We start from the raw sequence: 21824 nt of genomic DNA on the forward strand, positions 1-21824 counted from the left end.
AACAGTTATTTTAAAAGTTATAACAATCTCAAATTAAGTGTTTCTATGTATTGAACGAAATTATTTATCTACCTAAAATCATTTTTCCCTTTTGTTTTCTCTCTCTTTTATATGGCTAAACATTCTCCATTTTTCTTCTTTTTCCTTTTTCTTTAATACCCTCCTAAATCTTTTATTTCATATCTCAAACTTCATAGTCTTATAGTGTATGTTGAATAATTAGCGGTGACATTAATGTCGTAATTTTTAAAATAAAAAGTCAGGATATTAATTAATAATAAGAAGAGAGATTCTCTCTCCTCTCTACTTTTTCCTTTCGATTAGTATAGATTTAATCTTTTTTGAAAACTTAATTTCATAAATATTTAAATATTGGAATATTTTCATATAAGGGATTTAATGTTTTTTTGGGACAAAAATATCCCTTGTAGTGAGCGGTTGGAGAGAGAAAATTAGAGAGAAAAATTACATTCATGGTATACTTTTCTATATTTACGAAACATTTTTAAGTTTGGAGAGAAAAAATACATTCATTATATTCGATTAATTTTTTGAAATTTCTTTCCATTTTTAATTGAGGAGAGAAAATGCATTTAATATGATTATTTTTTCATTTAACGTAAATATTTTAACCAATATATGAAATATACCGCAGTATATAAATAAAAAAATGACTCAATATTCAACATATACCTTAGTATATATTATAAATTTGTATATATCATAGTATATATAATCTCAATAAATCAAAATATAACAACAACTTCAAGTGTAATTCAAAATTAATTTAAAACCTTCAATATACCATAGTATATCATAAATTTCATTTATATGACTGTATATATCATACATTTCATATTGTAAAATAAACAAATGTATATATGAATACATATATCAGAGCATATATATATTTTCATGTTTGAAGTCAAACTTGGGGACAAAAAGTCACATTAATTTCGAACGGAAAAAAATATCAACCACTTAATAATATATAATAAATATATTTAAAGCCTGAATGAAATTTATTGGAATTTCTGACTACTTAAATGGATTTATGATATATATTGTGATATCAATTGATTTTTCTGGCGGATTCATAGTTATTTTAAATATACCTTAGAACATGTTTAAATTGGCTCAATGTTCAACATAAATCTCAGTATATATCGTAAATTTCTTTTATATCATAATATATATAATCCCAATAAATCAAAATTTAACAACTTCCGAACATAAGTGCAGTTTAAAATTAATTTAATAACTTCAATATACCACAATATATAAATTACTTATCGCTATAAATCATGGTATATATCATATATTCCATTTGCTTGATACTTCTAAATGTATTAAATGAAAGATAGAATCATATTAAATGCATTAACTCTTTCCAATTGAAAATAGGAAAAAATCTCAAATAATTAATAAAATATAATAAATGTATTTTCTTTCTCCATATAATAAATGCATTTTTTTTCTCCAACTACCCATCATAAGGAGTATAATTGTAGGTTGGGACTAAAAATTAATTTGGAATTTTTTTTAAATAATTTTTCTAATAAATAATGACAAAAATAAGGTTGGAGGAAAATTATTCCCAAAAATAAGTGTTTAAATCGTGTACCGGGTACACGATTACACCTTAATCTTGTACCGGGTACATGATAAGCCTTAAATCGTGTACCAGGTACACGAGTACCTGGCCACCTGGTATGCACAGTCTGGCATGACAGTCATGCAGTTTTGACTGAGGAAATCGTGTACCTGGTACACGATTACACTAAGTCGTGTACCTGATACATGACTTCCTCGCATTAAAATGTCCGCCAGCCCCTTCTTCTTCCTCACCGCAATCGTTTGGCTTCCTTTGATCGTTTTTCTCTCATCGATTTCTTCCTATAACCGAAACGTTTTGCTTTTGATTTTTTTCCTCTATTTTGCTTTCTACTTTCCAAAATCTTGTTGATTTTCCTCACCGAGGCCTCCATTTCACCAAAGCCTCAATTTTCCTCATCGAAATCTTCCAAAATTTCGATTTTGCTCGATTTTCAGTCCTCCATTTGATCCTCACCGAAATCTACCTCTTTGGCTGCCGATTTTTACTCACTTCTGTGGTATATTTCTTTCTCTAGTTGTTTTTCAATATATTTTAAACTTAGAAATATATGTATGTGTTTGGAATTCTTTATCTAGTTTATGTATGTTTTTGGGCTGATCTGTATGTATATGTATGTTTTTGTATGTTTTTAGGCTGAGGATCAATAAAATTCTTATATTTTTTTTTATTTGTATGTTTTTTGGTTGATCTAGTTTATGTTTGTTTTTGGGCTGATCTAGTTTATGTATGTTTTTTTATCTGTTATGTTTTTGGGCTGATCAATAAAATTTTTATATTTTTTTTATTTGTATGTTTTTAGGCTGATCTAGTTTATGTATGTTTTTGGTTGATCTAGTTTATGTATGTTTTTTTTTTTATCTATATGTATATTTTTAGGCTGATCTAGTTTTATGTATGTTTTTAGGCTGATCTTATATTTTACTATTTGTTTAGACTGACTTAAACTTAGAAATATATGTATATTAAACTTAGAAATCTTATATGTATTTGTTGGGCTGATCTTATATGTATATGTTTGTAGATCTTAAATCTTAGATCTTATATTTTTTTATTTGTTTGGGCTGATTTAAATATATAATTTATAAATCTTAGATTTGGTCTGATTTAAATGTATAATATTTAGATCTTATATGTTAAACTTAGAAATTGGAGTTTGTTGGGTAGACATATTAACATATATATTTTGTCAACTATTTGAAAAAAAAAACATAATAAATATGTCGATTCTACCTGAAGATTTAGTAATTCTTGAACCTGGAAATGATGGAGATAGTGACATTGACGTTGAAGTTGATGAATTATTTGGAAACGACAGTAGTGGTGAACATGATCTTAAGTTGGTACCGTCGGAAATGTTCACCCAAATAGATTGGGAAAGGACAAATTCAACATGTGTACTAGGGTCTACTTTGGAAGAAAGAAAGGTAGGAGTAGATAACTATAGTTTAATACAAAAAAGAATGTTGTTTAATACCAAAGAAGATATACAGCTTGCTGTAAAAAAATATTGTGTGACAGAACACTACGGAATTGTCGTAGTGGAATCAAATCAGAATGTTTGGTATGTTAAATATAAATCATGGAGTGACGGTTGTGTAGCTACGGGCATGTCGGCGCAAAACTCATGGGATGTTCGAAATCACAAAAATTCAAGGAAAACACTCATGTTTGTTTTCAGAATTGACACAGGATCATTCACAGCTGGATTCAAATTTCATGAGTATTGAAATTCAAAATTTGGTTAGAGCTGATCCTGGAGTACCTGTGGCCCTACTTCAAGAAGCCATTAAAAAATAATATGGTTATAATGTCAATTATAGACGGGTGTGGCAAGCCAAGAGAAAAACATTAACTACTATGTTTGGCGATTGGGAGAAATCATATTTGGAGCTTTCGTATTGGCTGAGTGCTCTTGTTCATTACAATCCAGGAACACGAAGGTTTTTCCTTCCCTCTGATGTGTCAGGTAAGACTATTTTTGGACGAGTTTTTTGGTCTTTTGATCGTGCAAGAGAAGGGTTCAACCATTGTAGGTCATTAATCCAGATTGATGGAACTCATATCTACGGAAAGTATAAAGGAAAATTATTGACAACCTTATCTATTGATGCAAACAGACATATATTTTCCCTTACTTTTGCTATCGTAGAAGGTGAGAATTCGTCCAATTGGTCATGGTTTTTGTGGGCATTGCGTGAATATGTTACCAAAGAGAGGGTATATGCTTGATTTCTGACAGACATAAGGACATTCTTGCTGCAATTAATAATGAAGAAATTGGTTGGAGTGAACCCAGAGCGTATTACCGATATTATCTTCGCCATGTTGTCAGTAATTTCAATACAAAATATAAATCGAAACAACTAAAAAATTTGGTGTTTAAGGCCGGAAATCAACATCAAAGGCGTAAGTTCATTCGGTGCATGAAAGAATTGAAACAATTGCACCCTGAATGTCTTGAATTTATTTTAGACATTGACTTGGAAAAATGGACAAAGTCACATGACGGTGGGTACCACTATGGGTGGATGACCAGCAATGCACCTGAATGCATGAACGGTATTTTCAAAGGTGTTAGAATGTTACCAATTACTTCTTTGGTTAGACTAACATTCTATCGCACAATATTATATTTTGAACGCCGGAGACAAGAAATCAGTGAAGCACTCGATCGTGGGGACATATATACAGAATATGCCCTAAAAAATTGAAGAGGTGGGAAAAACGAACATCGGCACATACGGTGACATCCATTGACAGGGAAAGTCAAACTTTCAAAGTACAAACTAGCATAAGTATGATTTCTTCCTACAAAGGACAGCACACCCAAGTTTTAAGCTTGAAAGAAGGGACATGTTCTTGCAATAAGTGGCAATCATTCAAGATTCCATGCTCTCATGTAATTGCAGTTTGTAATTACATACATATGACATACCTACCACTTATTGATGAATGAGACCGCTTCCATCCAATTCAGCACCCAGATTATTGGCCAGAATTATCATTTACAGAAGTTCGTCTAAATGCGGACTTATTAAGAGAACAAGGTCGGCCAAAAAGTACACGCATTCATAATGAAATGGATTGGAGAGAAGCAAGCCAAAAAGTGCGATATACAATTTGTAAAAGAGATGCTTCCATATAGTAGAGTGACATTATCCAGATCGTGTGCTAAGACAGTTTGGTCTGCGACAAACGATACCTTCGTTGTCCTATACACTCCCAGCACTACACCAGATCAATTTAAGAGGTAAGCACAACCAAGACTGTGGTCGAATCCATGCGAAATATTTATCCTGCTAGCATGGACGACATGATCGTTGTGCACAAGGAGAATTAACAAATGGGTCAGCTTTATCAGATGACTACTTTCGTTGGTACAACTCGATCATGAGGCGATTTATCTCACCTAACGGCGCTTACTATTACTGCATGGTAAGGTCAAATATTTTCCATATGTATGATATGAATATTGTCTAATAGTTATTTTTTTTACTGTATAGAATAATTTTATCGGCGATGTTCAACAATATTCAGTGCAGAACAACTTACCAGAATTGGGTTCAATGTGTTAGCAAACATTGGTCAACATAGAAGATATTATTCAACAAACAAGACGACTCAATGTTGCTGATTGAAGATGTATTCGTCGTAGACGATAGCGAAAATGGGGTGAACCTAATTTAGAGGGACACGAAGACAACCCCCGTGAGGAGTAAAGGCCAGGGGGGTTGTTTTTAAATCTCACATTGTATCATTTTCAAATTGTAAATTAAAGAACTAATTGTAAATATTCTTTAATATCATGATTTTTTTTTAATATGAATGCAAGATGTTTTCATTGTAGATTAAATATATAATTAAGTTTAATAATGAAGGAATTAAGTTTAATAATTAAGTTTAACAATTAAAAAAACAATAGTCAAACAACTAAAAAAAAAAAAAAATTATAAGCAAATCGTGTACCAGGTACATGAGTTCGCTTGACCGGTCAACCAGTCAGCCGATGTGGTCAGCTGACTGGATTAAATAGTACTCGTGTACTGAGTACACGAGTACGCCACATGGAAATCGTGTACCCGGTATACAATTCCACTACCCTAATTTTGTCAATACTTTCCCAAAACACCTATTCTTAGAAATTGTTTCCCTCCAACCCTATTTTTGTCATTATTTATTAAAAAAATATTATTTAAAAAAAATCAGTAATTTGATACTAATTTTTGTGTAATTAACCAACCCACTTAAACATTTATGAAGATAATAGAAAAGGTCGACATAATTGAAATATAGGGTCTTTATTAAAGTGTCATGTGTTTTTATCTCTTTTCCCTCCCATCGGGGATTCTTCTTTAAAGAAAAAGCCAAATAAATAAATTTAAAAAAGAAAAAGAAAGTTCACCATAATATAAATATTATACAATATAGATGCCCATCCTAAAAAGGACCATGCATTCTTAAACGTGTTACTCCATGTGTCATAAATTTATACATGGTTAGTGTCCTAATAGCCACATCCTACATGCCAATTCTTCTATAAATAGTGGTCAATTTTGTAGGATGGAAAAAGATTGGTGAGAAATCCAAACTTTTAGAAAAATTTGAGAAAATTTTGTGATTTTCATATTTTCTTTATTTCTTTATTTTATTTAAGTTGTTTATTTTATATCTATATATATTTATTAGTTTATATCCTTTTCCTATTTATTATATTATATATTATTATTATATTTATTTATTATTATATTTTTCCATATTCATATTCTGTTGTGCTCCCAAATTTCAAAACACATTATCAGCACGAGCTCTTGTCGTTTTTTCCGCTAAAGGTAAGTTCTAAAGGTATGTCGGTTTTTCTCTCTTCGTTATAATTAGTAAATTTAATGTTATTTTGCATATTCAATATCTATTAAATTTCTAACATAAGTAAAATATTTTATGATATGTTGTCATGACAAATCTCACAAAAATAGAATTTGTTGCCCTTGATATTAACGACAATAATTATTTGTCATGGGTACTTGATGCCGAAATCCACTTGGATGCTATGAATCTTGGGGAGACTATTAAAGAAGAAAATATGATATCCAGTCAGGATAAAGCAAAAGCTATAATTTTCTTTCGTCATCATATCCAGAGGGACTGAGAATGAAGTATCTTACAATAAAAGATCGTCGTATCTTGTGAAAAAATTTAAAAGAGGGATATCAAAAAATAGTTATTCTTCTTAAAACTTGTTATGATTGGATGCACTTGAGGCTACAAGATTTCAAATCAGTAAGTGATTACCACTCCACATTATTTAAAATCAGTTCAAAATTTTTGTCATGCAGAGAGAATTACTGATGTTGATATGTTAGAGAAGACATTTTCTACATTTCATGTCTCGAATATGCTCTTACAGCAACAATATTGAGAGAAAAGTTTTAAACAGTATTCTAAATTAATTTCATGTCTTCTCATGGCTGCACAAAATAATGGGTTATTGATAAAAAATCACGAATCTTGACCAACTGGAACAACACTATTTCCTGAAGTGAATGCTATGAATTTTAATAATAATCATGGTCTAAGTCGTGACCGTGGTAGAGGAAGAAATAATTATTATTTTCGTGGTGGTCGTTCTAATCATTTAAATTTCAAAAGAACCACATAAAATGATGGTCACAAAGGAAAAGCTCCACAAGATAAAAGTTCAAAGAATGTTGAAAAATAAATGCTTCCGATGCGGAATGATTGGGCATTGGCCACGTACCTGTCGTACGTCAAAACACTCAGTTGACCTCTATCAAGCCTTCTTGAAGGAAAAAGAGAAAAATATAGAAACAAAATTTACATACCAGGATAATGACATATTTGACTCATCCCATATGACAAATTTGGATGTGGCAAACTTGTTTGAGTCTCCTGAAGAGAAGATTGACACAATTGATGACACATCAAGTGTTTCTATGTTTTTTTTTTTTGTTGTTGTTGTTGTTGTTGTTGTTTTTATTTTTTTTTTAACTTTTGTATATTTTAAATGTTGTTTTTCTTATTGTAATATTTTCTTTTACTGAAGAAACATGGATCATTTTTATATATAGGGTGATTCAAAAATGAGCAAAGAAGATTTATGTCTGGCAGATAGTGAAACTACACATACAATACTTACAAATAAAAAATACTTTTCCAAATTGACAATGCTGAAAGCAAAAGTAAATACAATATCAGGTTCTGCAAACTTGATCGAAGGTTTTGGAAAATCAAATATTATTTTCCCTAGAGGAACAAAATTTACAATTGACAATGTATTGTTCTCTAGTCAATCAAAGAGAAATCTTCTAAGTTTGAAAGATATACGTTGCAATGGTTATCTTATTGAGACTAATAGTAATAATAATGTAGAATATCTATATATCATATCCACTGTCTCAAATGAAAAACGTATATTAGAAGAATTGTCTGCTTTATCTTCTGTATTGTATTATACTCATATACGAGTAATTGAAACATATGCAATAATGAACCTAAAGTTCATGAATCCAAACATATTTACAATTTAGTATGACCGATTGCTTCATCCAGGATCTATAATGATAAGGAGAATTATTGAAAATTCAAATGGACACCTATTAAAAAACTAGAAGATTCTTCAATCTAATGAATTATCATGTGATGCTTGCTCTCAAGGAAAATTAATAATTAGACCATCACCATCTAAAGTGGGGATTGAATCACCTGCATTTTTAGAACGAATTTATGGTGATATATGTGAACCCATTAACCCACAAAGTGGACCGTTTAGATATTTTATGATATTAATAGATGCATCCAGCAGATGGTCATACATATGCTTATTATCAAGTCGAAATCTTGCATTTGCAAGATTACTTGCTCAAATAATTAAGTTAAGAGCACAATTTACTCATTATACAATTAAGACCATTTGTCTTAATAATGCTGGTGAATTTACATCCCAAGCTTTTGATAATTATTGTATGTCAATTGGGATAAGTGTTTAACATCCTGTAGCTCATGTTCATACACAAAATGGTTTAGCAGAATCATTCATAAAACGTTCGTAATTAATTGCAAGACCATTACTTATGAAAGCTAAGCTTCCTTCATCTGTATGGGGACATGCTATTTTGCATGCAACATCACTTGTACACATTAGACCAGTAGTTTATCATAAGTACTCGTCATTACAATTAGCTTATGGTCATGAGCCAAATATTTCCCATTTGAGAATTTTTGGATGTGTAGTATATATTCCAATTGCTCCACCACAACGCACTAATATCTCAAAGGAGGTTAGGAATATATGTTGGATATGATCCCCCATCAATTATTAAATATTTTAGGTTCTTATTTGTATAACCAAATAGTTTTGAACCCACTTAAATTAAGTTTTCTTATTTGGATAGCCAAAGAAATGAGTGGTATAACTATAACATGTTATAGGTAATTTTAGACTAAAAGAATAAATCTAAAATACAAGAAAAAAAGAATTTAAACTAGGGTCAAGACATGGCATGTTGAGCTAAAGGAAGAGAACTTGGGCTTTTGGGCCAATCTTCCCCTTGGGCTCAACCTTGGAGTCGAGGTTGAGGAGCTCAGGTGACCCTCGAGGCAGGAATTGAGTCTTTTGGCTAATCTCTCCCTTGGCCTTTGAGGCATAAGAGCCCAACTTTCGCACAAAGCGTATTGTGCATTCCCCCGAGTCAGGGAATTCCACAAAAAATTTGATTAGGCTACCAAATAATTGGATTTTGATTAAAAACAAGGGATGTTAAATCAACTCCCTCTACAGATATATCATTGTAGCTCCTCCATCTAAGATAATTTGAATTCTATTCTCAAACTTATAAGCTTCCACATTCTTTCACATTAACTTATGCATCAAAGTGTGTGTAGTAAGCACTACATTAATATGCAGGTTTTCCCTCTTGCAAGCCACATTCTTTCGCTATTGGTGTCACGTAAAGGTCAGGTATATTCCCTTATTTCAATTTTGGCATCACAATAACATTTTATTCTTTTACCTTCTTCGAGAACTTATATTAATAATTATAAAATATTTTAATATGAAATAACAAAGGTCAAATACAAAAGTATTTTATTTAATCAAAACCAATCAACTTATTCAATTAAATCTCACATATCATATTTGTTGTAAAAACGAGAATAAAAAATTTACGAAATGTCTAAATTCAAATAAAATAATTATTTAAAAATAAATCTTTATAATTTATATATAAATATAAAACTAAACATATTAAAAAAAAGGGATAAAGAAGCCTAGGGCCTAGCCCTTCGGTTCTTCCCCCGCCGTAAATCCTCACGCTCAGGCCCAGCCTTCAAAACTCCTTTGAAAGAAAAATGGAGGATTTAAAAAATAACAAAATTAAAAAACGGTAAAAGAGCGCCGTTGCCGGGGATCGAACCCGGGTCACCCGCGTGACAGGCGGGAATACTTACCACTATACTACAACGACTTGTTTGTTAGATGAGAAAAACAGTTTTGAATTAGATATAAATATATAGACTAAAAGGTAAGTAAAAAGAATGGAGATGCGGGGTATCGATCCCCGTACCTCTCGCATGCTAAGCGAGCGCTCTACCATCTGAGCTACATCCCCTGACAACATTCAGGCATGACAAATTATAATTTATATATAATATATATGAATCAAGTAAAATTATTTATTTTTATTATAGATGATAAATAAACCTTATTATAATATCCACAGACACCATCCAAATTTCTCTCAAGACGACCAAGGAGTACCCACAAAGTTGGATGAAAATATATGTTTTTGCTCGATATGCAAAATTATTAAATTCTCAGTTAGAGCTTTATATAAAAAAAAAAAATTGGTAAAGATGAGGAAAATTGTTAAACTATTTGCAAAAAAAAAAAAGTTTCTTTCTTATCCATACAAAAACCGATAAATATAAAGTTATTCAAAAAAGTCATCTTAGCTTGTGATCATCGAAGAGATGCAATCAAGATTAGAATCTCAAATTACTCATGAAGGAACTAGTCAAGTAAAAGAATCAAAGATTGACATGTTAGTTCATCAATATGAAATGTTTAAAATTGAGTGAAAATGAAGCTATTTCCGATATGTTTTTAGGTTTACTAACATTGTCAATGCTTTAGAAGGACTTGGGAAAAAAAATACTCAATCTTGAGAAGATAAAGAAGCTATTGTGGTCTTTGCCTAAACAATGGGAGCCTAAAGTCACCGCCATTCAAGAGGCAAAGGATCTCAAATCTCTCTCCATTGATGAACTCATGGGCTCGTTGTTGCCGCATGAGATAAAGATCAAGAAAAATATGGAGGATGAGAAGAAAAAGAAAGAAAAGAGTATAGCTTTAAAGACCATCTCTTTTAGAAGTTGACTCCCAATATGAAGATGACCTTGATGAAGATGATGTTGCCTATCTTTCACGTAAGTATAGAACTTCATCAAGAGAAAGAAGCAATTCAAGAAGCATCTTTCCAACCAAAAAGAGTCAAAAGGTGAAAAGAGAAAAAAGGATGAGGTAATATGCTATGAATGCAAGAAGCCGTGGTCATATTAGAACCGATTGCCCTCTTCTCAAATCATCCAAGAAACCCAAGAAGAAAAACAATTAAAGCTACTTTCGGATGATAGTGATGAAGCGAAGTGAGAGTGATAAGAAGAAGTGGCCAATTTTTGCTTCATGGCTCATAGTGACAAAGAGGATGAACAAAATGATGAGGTAACTCTAGAACCTCTTTCTTATAATGATTTGTTTGAAGCTTTTGAAAATATGCAAAATGATTTAGAAAAACTTAGTTCTAAGTATGTTGTGCTTAAAAAGGAATACAATGTTTTATCTAGTAAAATAAGTCTTTACTTGAAGAAATTTCTTGCATAAAAAGAGAATGAGCATGATGCTATGCATATTGATGAAATGATATCTCTTGTGATAAAGCATGCTTTTGATTGTTAATGAGAAAAAATGCCTGTCTTGACAAAGTTAAATTTCTTGAGCATGATAGTTGTGAAAAGATAATTTGATTAAAATTACTCAGAAAAGGAATTTAGTGCTTTGTTAGAACTTGATAAGGCTAAAGAATCTATTAAAAAGTTGACAATGGGTGCTCAAAGATTAGACAAGATAATTGAAGTAGGCAAAGCCTTTTGGTGAATAAAAGAGGTTTAGGTTATATCGATGAATATTCTATCTCCTTCAAGTTCTAAAACTATCTTTGTTAAAGCATCTCATAATATGCGTACTGGCTTAATATACTAAGGCTGTGTCTAAGCGATGTTATCTAACTTTGTTGCTATATGTCATTATTGTGGTGTTTGAAGGCCTATTGACCTAGTGTTTAAAATTGAAATATGCTCATAACTACTTTCTCCAAGAAGAAAATTTTTCTCAAGGGCAAAGTTTTCAACATAATGCTCCAAGGAATAATTTTCTCCAAGAAAAGTAGAGTTGCATCAAATTTGTTGTAAGAGGTATCTTTGTATAATGTTGTTTGTTTTCTCATGTGGCAAGTTTGGACATACAACTTATTCTTGTTACTGTCTAAATCCAATACCTTAAATGTCCTATGCCAAAAATGGAAATGGATATTCATCAAAGTTTGTCATCTAACCATGTCCTAAAGGGACCCTGGCTCGGCCAATATAAGTGTGGTACCGAGAATCAAACACTTGAACATTTGTAGTTGTAGGTTTCTGTTTGAAAGAGCCTCTATAGAAAAACAGGGTGGTAACTTTGGATAGTGGTTGCGTCCATCTGTAGGCATGACGGTGAACCCCATTCCGATGTTTTTGTCTCTCTTCCAAAAGGGATGGAAGGTCTTGTAACATGTTTTTGAGTGACAACAGAAGGTAAAACTAATTGGTAAAGGTAAGTAAAGTGTAATGAATCTTTCTATTTTAATTGAAAATGTACTATTGGTTGATGGTTTGAATTCATGTATTTACTATATTTATTAGTCAATTGTGTGATTAAAAGGCTTTAGGTCGTGTTTGATAAAAGAATTGCATCGTCGAAAAATGCCTAGTGAGATGCGCAGGATAGAAAAGTTATATTTGTTGGAAATAGAGATGAAAATGTTTATACTATTGATTTGAATGATTGTCCTATTAATAATAAATGTTTATCGGCTTTGCATAATGATTCTTGGTTATGGCCTAGAAGACTAGGACATAATAGTTTTACCTGATCCCACCAAATCAGTGATATTAAGAGTGGTTGTAAAAACCAAGTCAACTTTCCTCTTAGAAGTGACAGAAGAAGAGGCATTTGATCTCTTTCATTTAACTGAACACGAAGCAACAAGTTTGGCTTTTGAGGGAAAATGAAACCCTCGCATGTGAACATGATATGCATTGGTTGTTGTTGTTGGATCATCATCTTCAACAACCTTCTTTTGGTTTTTTTTTCTTTGAAATGGACGATCTTTGAATTAGGAACACTGACTTTTTTCCGAGTATTCACCATTATACAATGACAAAGCCAAGGAGAATAACTCAAAGAAATTTTCCAAACGTGGGTGAGAAGTTGAAGAAATACATCAAGAGGGTTTGACACCTCAATAAATAATAGCCAGCTATTTAATTTCAAATTTAAAATAATCACATTATTAGCATAAATGTGGGTTGTTGTTCGTTGATTTTGTGATTCGAGCTTAGGAGTGTATTGTATAAAATAATTTAAAAAATAAGTGTAATTATGAATGATGCGTTGATGCATTTATGATACGTTAGTAACACATTGATGCGTTAGTGATGTGCAACAGGACGCATGACACTCCTCTATTGATGTTCAAGTTTTCCTAAATCAGATCCAAGTATAAATCCAACTTAGGTTCCTGGTAAGTCCAAGGTCAAACTCAGGGATTTAGATTAAAGATAACGCAGACCTTATGTTGTAATTGTTGTAGAGATATCCTAAGTGTATAGAGAAACTAGTTATTTACACTAAGCTATTGTGTGTGTGTGCAAGACGATACAAAAGGGTCGAGTAGAGAATGATGGGTCGTGTGAAAATGGAGTTTAATGCAAGTGATATGCATCAATCTAAGTTGGATGTACACAAACAAGAATATGATGCGAATGAGATGGCTTGTTTATCTCCGTTTATGCGTTAGACTCTATTCGACACTTCTCAATACGAATATCATACAATACCTATCTCTAGGATGTATGCGTCAAACACAAGATGCAATAAAACACCAGTGCATCTATCTCTAGATGTACTAAGCGTTTCTAACTTGATGTTGGCTTACTTATTCTCTCGAATAGTTTAAGCTAAAGATGCTTTTACCAATTGATTTAGTTGCCTTAAGCGTTCGAAATGGAAATTTGCATGAAGTCATAGATGCATCCAACTTAAACAAGAAATAAACAATGGCAAAGTATGATAGATTAAATATGTGAATTTATAAAGAAATTGATTGTCTTTACAAAACCAATACTTAATAAAAATGAGAAGATGAAAGCGATAAGTAAGATGAAATGAAGGAGTCAAGCTGCAGAGTATAATATCTTGTCCTCTTTGGCTCAATTCTAGTCGTGTACAACCACTTGTGTAAGAATTGAAAGAAATGTTTCTCTCGAGCTCAACTTCCTCCGCTTCTTGATAGGCGATGGTGGTGGTTCTCTTCCCTCTTGTTCTTCTCGGCACCACAACACAGCTCTAAAGATCTAAGATTCTAATCTAAGCTCCACTATCTAACTGGGACTTAAAACTCGGAGAGAGTTCTGGTGGGATTTCTTCTATTTATAGGTGTCGGTCTTCTCCAACTTGATGATGGGCAGCATTAAATTCCATACCCTGGTCAGTCGCCTGACACTCATATTCTTTTCAAACGCCCCCGTTGCAGGTGCCCATGCTTGCAAGTGGTGATTTGACACAAACAGCCTGAATCAACGAATCTTTCTTGCATTGAATCCCTCCGACGCATGCCCCATGCATTAGACTTTGCCTGCGACACTTTTCTTAATCATGCGTTAGCCTTTTGTTGAGATCCTGCAATATCATGCATTAGTGTCGCAGTATTTTAGCAATAAACATTCTTTTGCATGAGTTTGATAGTGTTCGAGTAATTCCATGCATTTTCTCTAAAAATGTTGAGATTTTATCATTAAAGACCCTAATTGTTCCAACTTTTGAGCCACAATAACTTGTATTTCTACAAGTTATCAGTTGTCAACAACTTTTCAATAACGGGCTTGTCAATCAAGGCCCAATTGCCAATAGTACAAAATAGTTAAGATGAATTAATTTTACAAAGCCCCAAACTTGCCCTTAAGGCTTCAAATTGGGCTACATCCAAGGCTTTTGTAAAAATATTTGTGAGCTAATCTTTGTCTGAACATGTTCAAGCACAATTTGCTTATTTTCAACTAGATCACAAATGAAGTAATGTCGAATATCAATGTGTTTGGTTTGATAGTGTTGAACCAGATTCTTCAAAATGTTGATTGCACTAAAATTGTCACAATAAAGAGTCATGGTCTCTTATGGAACATCATATTCTTTGAACATTTGTTTTATCCACATCAATTGAGTACAACTAATATCTGTTGCAATGTATTCGGCTTCTATAGTAGATAAAGAAACATAATTTTGTTTCTTGCTAAGTCATGATATTAGATTGTTTCCAAGAAAGAAACAATCTTATGAGGTTCTTAGTTTTTTCTTTTTCTCTTCTAATTTTGTATTTGTATTTTTACTTTTTTTTAATAGGACTCTTTGCTATTTTCAAATTAAAATTCGACTATTTTATTTTTTTAGAGATTGAAATTTGACTTTTTCTTCATTTTTCTAAATAACAAGCATACATACATCATAATAATTTTACATGCACCATGATATTTGGTCCTTTTTCTAAATACTAAATATGCATGCACCACAATAATTAAAATACTAAAAGGTACCTACGGTTAGCATTTATCTTTAAGGTATATATCTTTAGTTTGTTCGGTTTTGATTGATTTTTCCAGCTGATCCAAACCAAGAATTCTTGGTTTTTTTTTTCAAATACAAACTAAGATGTCCAAGTTTATACTAAAAAACCAAATCAATGATTCAGTTTGGTTTGGTTTGATTTTTCTATTTTTCAATTTTTTGATTTTTTATTGCACTCCTACTAAATACATATAAGTTAAGCACGATGTTGTAACAATATAACTCATAGATTAAATAACTTAATAATAAACAATGAGAAAAAAAAAAATAGATAGACATAAGGATTGGAAACTCAGTTCAATGCATTGTCACCTACTCTAGGGGGCAGTGTACCCGATGTAAAGAAATCTCACTATATAAAGAGTTAAACAATTACACGAGGAACTTAACTGATAGACTCCCTCTTCAGTATTCTACGTAAAGAGAAAGTAGATTAGTGAATTTGCACTAAACACTCCAACCGATAAGGAAAAAAATCTCTAGACATAACCTGCAAGAGATAGCACATATTGCACGACACAAGCAATACACATTACATGACATGATGCCCAAGTTTTTCCTGTAATAAAATAAGTCGATCAAATTGTAGTAACACCAGGCTATTAAGTGCAATCTTGAAAAATATGTAGTTGACATACAGGTGAATCATTTTCAAGAAATAACTTAAAGGGTTTATAGTATATGGATAAGGTTGGACGTCTTATCCTAGTGACACTATGGATACAACTCACTTCGTGATTGTTACAAACAATTTGATCTAAATCGTTCATGTGGAGGTATCCTATATAATGTGTTTGTATAAGATTGAACCGCAAAATTCTTTTACAAGATGATCATATGTGACTAGATCTCAATCTTAAGTTAGTTATGAACCCCAGCCTTTAAGGGTTCATCCATTGATTTTCATGAGTGAGAATGACCCTAGTAACCAATTCAATAACCCTACTATTTTTTGGATTTGACCAAATAGGGAGCTTGAAATGTAATTTCATCAAATGAAATTCACTTCTTATCATATAGGAAAAGTAGATGAGTAGTTTCCTTAACTATTGATTTCAATATTTGAGTAATGGGACCCCCACCCTCTCACTGGCTCGAAGGAACTTGGTTTATGATTGGATCATAAACATATTGTTCATTTGAGGATGGGTGGTACTTATGGTGCAATAATGTAATTATTGAATTAAAGTGGACATTTGACTCTTTTTTTTTGACAATTTATGAGATGGAGAATTGAACCTCTCACTTTGAGGTTGATAGCGCAAATATTATACTAGTTGAGTTATGCTCATTTTGACATGTTTTAAATATGAATAACTCGTAAAGGATTGACTTGTTTGTAATGACTATATCCATGAAAACTTGTCCTACAGAGTGAGTTAATACATAATGAATGAAAATTAATTAACTAAAAAGTTTAATTAATAAGTTTGACATTAAAGCTTATAATCTATGAGTTCATCAGATCCTCTTGCTAGCTTATAGGAACAATTACGGGCCAACTTTATTGAAATAAAATTTGTTTGTTCAAATTAATATTTAATATATTTTATATATAAAATAAGGTGGGAACATATATTTTGTATTTGATACATTAAATATTAAACAAAATTATTAATGTATTAAGATACATTAAATAAAATGGCTAGTTGCATAAATAGAATTTAAGCCTAAAATAATAGACTATGTAGTACAAGAATAAAATAATTGCATATATAGATCAAAAAATGGTAAAAGACTAAAAAACCCATGCCTAGCCACCATTTTTTTCGCTTCTTCCCAGTTTTCTCAAATTAAAAGCTAACACTATCAATAATAACCACTGATAGCTGCTATGATAGCAGCTATTAGTGATGACCACTGATAGGTTCTATCAGCTACTATCGTTGATAGCTTCTATCAATTGCTATCGATGATAGTTTCTATCAGCGATAGCTTTCAATTTTAGAAAAATTAATACAATCTTGAAATATTAACTTTTAATTTGCTATCAATTATTATTAGCTATCATTGATTCACTTTCATCAATTGGAATCAATGTTGAAATATTACTACTTAAGGCTATCAGTGCTATGGGCTATCCAATGATAGATTTATAAATATGTGATCAATTTTGAAAGGAAGACCAACAACTTTGATTAACCATAGTGGTTATCACTAATAATCTTTTATCATGGCTATCACTGATAGCAGCTATCAGTCATTATCAACTGATGACTTCATCAATTAGAATCAACCTTGAAATATTAACACTTAAGGCTATTAATGATATATTTCTATATAACTGGCTATCACCTCTGAAAGAAACTCTATATATAGATATCACTTAAGTTTTATCACCGATATCACATAACATCAATCATATTGTGGTTATCAGTTGATAGCTTCTTTCACTTATAAATCACTAATAAAAATGTTATCAACGATCTCATTGATATTCATGCTATCATGTGATAGTTCTCTATCACTGATAACGTGCTATCAGTGGTAGCTTCTATCACCGATAACATTGTTATCGGATAACTTCTATCATCGATAACATGCTATTAGTATTAGTTCCTTATCAATTGGAACATGCTATTAGTAGTAGCTTCTATCAATCATAACCACTGAAACAACCTTTTTGGACCTTTCTTGTCCTTCCAAACATTTATAAGTCTCTTTTCTTTTTCGATGATAGCTTCTATCACTGATAAACATTCTATAGTTGATAACTTCTAGGCAATCCACTTACATTTTAGTTCGAGATTCAACTTATTAATAAATTCAGTACAGTTATGCTATCAATGATAGATTTCTACAAGTGGCTATTAAACTACGAAAATATAATCAAAGATTAAGTATCAATGATAGAAAATATTAGTGGCTATCACTGATAGACTTTCATTTGCTATTTATGTTTATTATTTGTTATAATAATCAAACTTGATGATTGATTTGTTGGTGTTAAGTCACTTATGAATTGAATACTTTCAAGTCATGCGTATGGAACTCAGCCTCATAATTCTTGTGAAAAAAAGGGGAAGAAGAAAAAATTCAAACAAAGGAAAGAAAAAGTTTAAAAATAAGAGAAAGAGAAAAGCAAAAACTGAAGAAAAAGAAAGAGAATTAAATAGAAAAAATGAAGCAAAAACCGAAAAAATGAAAGAAAAACTAAAAAAGAAAAAGAAAAAGAAAGAGAAGAAGCAAAAAATCAGAGAAAGACAAGAAAATAAAATAATAAAAAAAGATAAGAGAAGAAGCAAAAATCGGAGAAATGGAAGAAAATAAAAATTAAAAAGGGAATAAGTAAGAGCTGAAGAAAGAAAAAAAAAGAATAATAAAAAACTGAAGAAAGAAAAGAAAATGAAAAAAAATGAAAACAAAAGAAAGGAAAAAAGAAGGAAATGAAAGAAAATAAAAAAATAAAGAAAAGAAGCAAAAATCGGATAAATGAAAGAATAAAATTAAAAAAAAAAAAGGAGAAGAAGCAAAAACTAAGAAAGAAAATAAAATGAAAAAATAAAAATAGGGAGGGAAGAAGCAAAAATCGAATAAGAGAAATAAAATAAAAAGACTAAAAAAAAGTTGTACAACAAAATAAGACAAGGGAGAGCGAAATTAGAAATTAAAAAAAAAAAAAATCAAAGATTGACTAGTCAACTCATCCATATTTGCAAATATTTTAAAAATGTGATATATTTTTATATTTTTTTTCTTATTCTGCTCTACATTACAAATATCCTAAATAAAATGACATATATCTCATTTGAATGAGATTCAAATAAGAAGATATATATTAAGAGAATTAAAATAATATAATATATATATATATATATGACATTTGGTCTGTTCGATTTCGTTCGATTTTTCAAAATTAGCTACCGAAGCGAATCTATCGGTTTTGAAATATTATAAACCGAAAATTCTGAAAGTTACCTCGATTTCCATCTAAAACCGAACCAACTAGTTTCGGTTCGAATCGGTTCAAATTGGTTTGGTTGGACTTTAATTGAGATTTTGTTTTTCTTGTTTTTTCTTTTTTTTCCCTTGTGATTTTAGACCAAAAGAGAGAGGTGGAGTTCAAAGGGTGAATGGCCAGAGAGATCGAGATCAAGAGTGAGATGAAAAATCAATGAATAAAATCTACCTATACCATGAGTGATATAGATGGAGGAGATTTAAACAAGCATGGTGCCAGTGGAAGAAAGTCGATAGATTTTGACTTAGCAACGATGAGATTAAACTGGTGGTGGGAGAAGGCTGGAAGAAGATAAAATGGAGAAGGGGGAAGGCGAGAGGAAGATTAAATGGAGAAGTGAGATGAGGTATTGATGGGAGAAGAAGAGGCGAGAGAGAGAGGAAAGAGAGAAATTAAGAAAGAAAATGGAGGAAGCGGATGGCAATGCGACAACAACAAAAGGAAAGATAGAGAAATGAAAAAGAAAGTGGGAAGTGATTGGTAGGGGTGTTCAAATAACCTGACAACCCAAACAATTCAGACTATCTAATCCAAAATATAAGGGTTGGGTTAGGTTAAAGTGACTTTTTGAATAACTTTATATTTATTCTTGATTGCATCTCTTTGATGATCACAAGCTAAAGTGACTTTTTGAATAACTTTATATTTATCGGTTTTTTGTATGGATAAGAAAGAAACTATTTTTTTTGCAAATAGTTTAACAATTTTCCTCATCTTTTACCAATTTTTTTTTTTTTTTATAAAAGCTCTAATGAGAATTTAATAATTTTGCATATCGAGCAAACCATATATTTTCATCCCAACTTTGTGGGGTACTCCTTGGTCGTCTCGAGAGAAATTTGGAATGGTGTCTGTGGATATTATAATAAGGTTTATTTATCAATCTTAATAAAAATAAATAATTTTACTTGATTCATATATATTATATATAAATTATAATTGTCCTGCTGAACGTTGTCGGGGGATGTAGCTCAGATGGTAGAGCGCTCGCTTAGCATGCGAGAGGTACGGGGAATCGATCCCACGCATCTCCATTCTTTAACTTACCTTTAGTCTAATATATTTATATATAATTCAAAACTGTTTTTCTCATATAACAAACAAGTCGTTGTAGTATAGTGGTAAGTATTCCCGCCTGTCACGCGGGTGACCCGGGTTCGATCCCCGGCAACGGCGTTTTTATCGTTTTTTTCATTTTATTCGATTCGACTATCAAGGAAGAACTAAAACGTCCTAAGGGCCTTCTTTAATTATATTTAAATAAAATATATGAAAAAGGAGATAATATTTAGTTTTATTTATATATATATATATTTGACAAAGATAATGTTAATTTTTATATTTATATTTATATATAATTAAAGGATATATTTTTTGAATTAGAAATATTGTTGTTTTTTCACCATAAAAGATGACATTTGAGTTTTAATTGAATAAAATGTTTTTGTATTTCACCATTGTTATTTCATGTAAAATATTTTATAATATTTACTTCTCGAAAAGGATTGAAGAGTTAAAAATTTATGTTGATGTCAAAATTCAAAAGGAGAATACATTCGACTTAAAGAGAATACCATCGATGTGGTATTGCCACCCACATTCCGATACTTAAGTCAATTTAAAAGAGTTAGAGAATGTGAAAGGTAGAGAGTTTTGAGTTAGAATTTATGTATTATAGAGGGAGTTGACCTTAGACTTCTCCTATTAATCTTGAATTTAATTATCTAATAATTTAATCAGATTTTCCGTGATTTCAAACAAACTCGGTTCACAAAATAAAATATAAAATATATATATTTTTAATTTCAAATCTTGAATTTTGAAATTATTTTCGTCGAAATCCTAATGACCTTAGGGTTAGTGTGTCCTTTAGATATAAAAACTATACTCTTAAAAGGGTTCTAAATGGTTTTAAAAACCCAAATTGTTTTTCTTTTCTTTCGCAAACATTTGAACAAAAATAATTTAGTTTGCGTTGCATCATCTTGATAATTTTTTCATTTTTCTGCAAACCTTTCAACAAAATTTTTTTTGTTCCTTTCCTTGTAAACAAGATATAAACGTTTCAAAATCTTTCTCAAATTTTTAAGCATTCTTCAGTATTTGGTATTTAGTTCTAAAGTTTGATTTGAAAACATGCATATTTGACTTAATTTTAGTTTGATATCAGTCCTGAAGAGTTTCAATTTAATTACTTTATGGTTTTGATCAAATATTACTATTTATTTGCTGTTTTTTTAATGTATTTTGAACGGGGATTTTTTTATATTTACACAGAATTAGTGTTTTTTATT

At 31.1% G+C, this 21824-nt stretch overlaps 3 non-coding genes across 3 annotated transcripts; 1 reads left to right on the plus strand and 2 right to left on the minus strand.

Annotated features, from left to right (window-relative positions):
* Nucleotides 1-10026: 10026 nt before the first annotated feature.
* On the minus strand, nt 10027-10098 carry TRNAD-GUC. Its single transcript has one exon. It is a non-coding gene; the product is annotated as a tRNA-Asp (tRNA).
* A 71-nt stretch (nt 10099-10169) lies between these two features.
* Nucleotides 10170-10242, minus strand: TRNAA-AGC. The gene has a single exon. It is a non-coding gene; the product is annotated as a tRNA-Ala (tRNA).
* A 10392-nt stretch (nt 10243-20634) lies between these two features.
* On the plus strand, nt 20635-20706 carry TRNAD-GUC. Its single transcript has one exon. It is a non-coding gene; the product is annotated as a tRNA-Asp (tRNA).
* The last annotated feature ends 1118 nt before the right edge of the window (nt 20707-21824 follow it).

The sequence above is a fragment of the Benincasa hispida genome, chromosome 5 (assembly GCF_009727055.1).
Source record: "Benincasa hispida cultivar B227 chromosome 5, ASM972705v1, whole genome shotgun sequence".
Classification (NCBI taxonomy): Eukaryota; Viridiplantae; Streptophyta; class Magnoliopsida; order Cucurbitales; family Cucurbitaceae; genus Benincasa; species Benincasa hispida.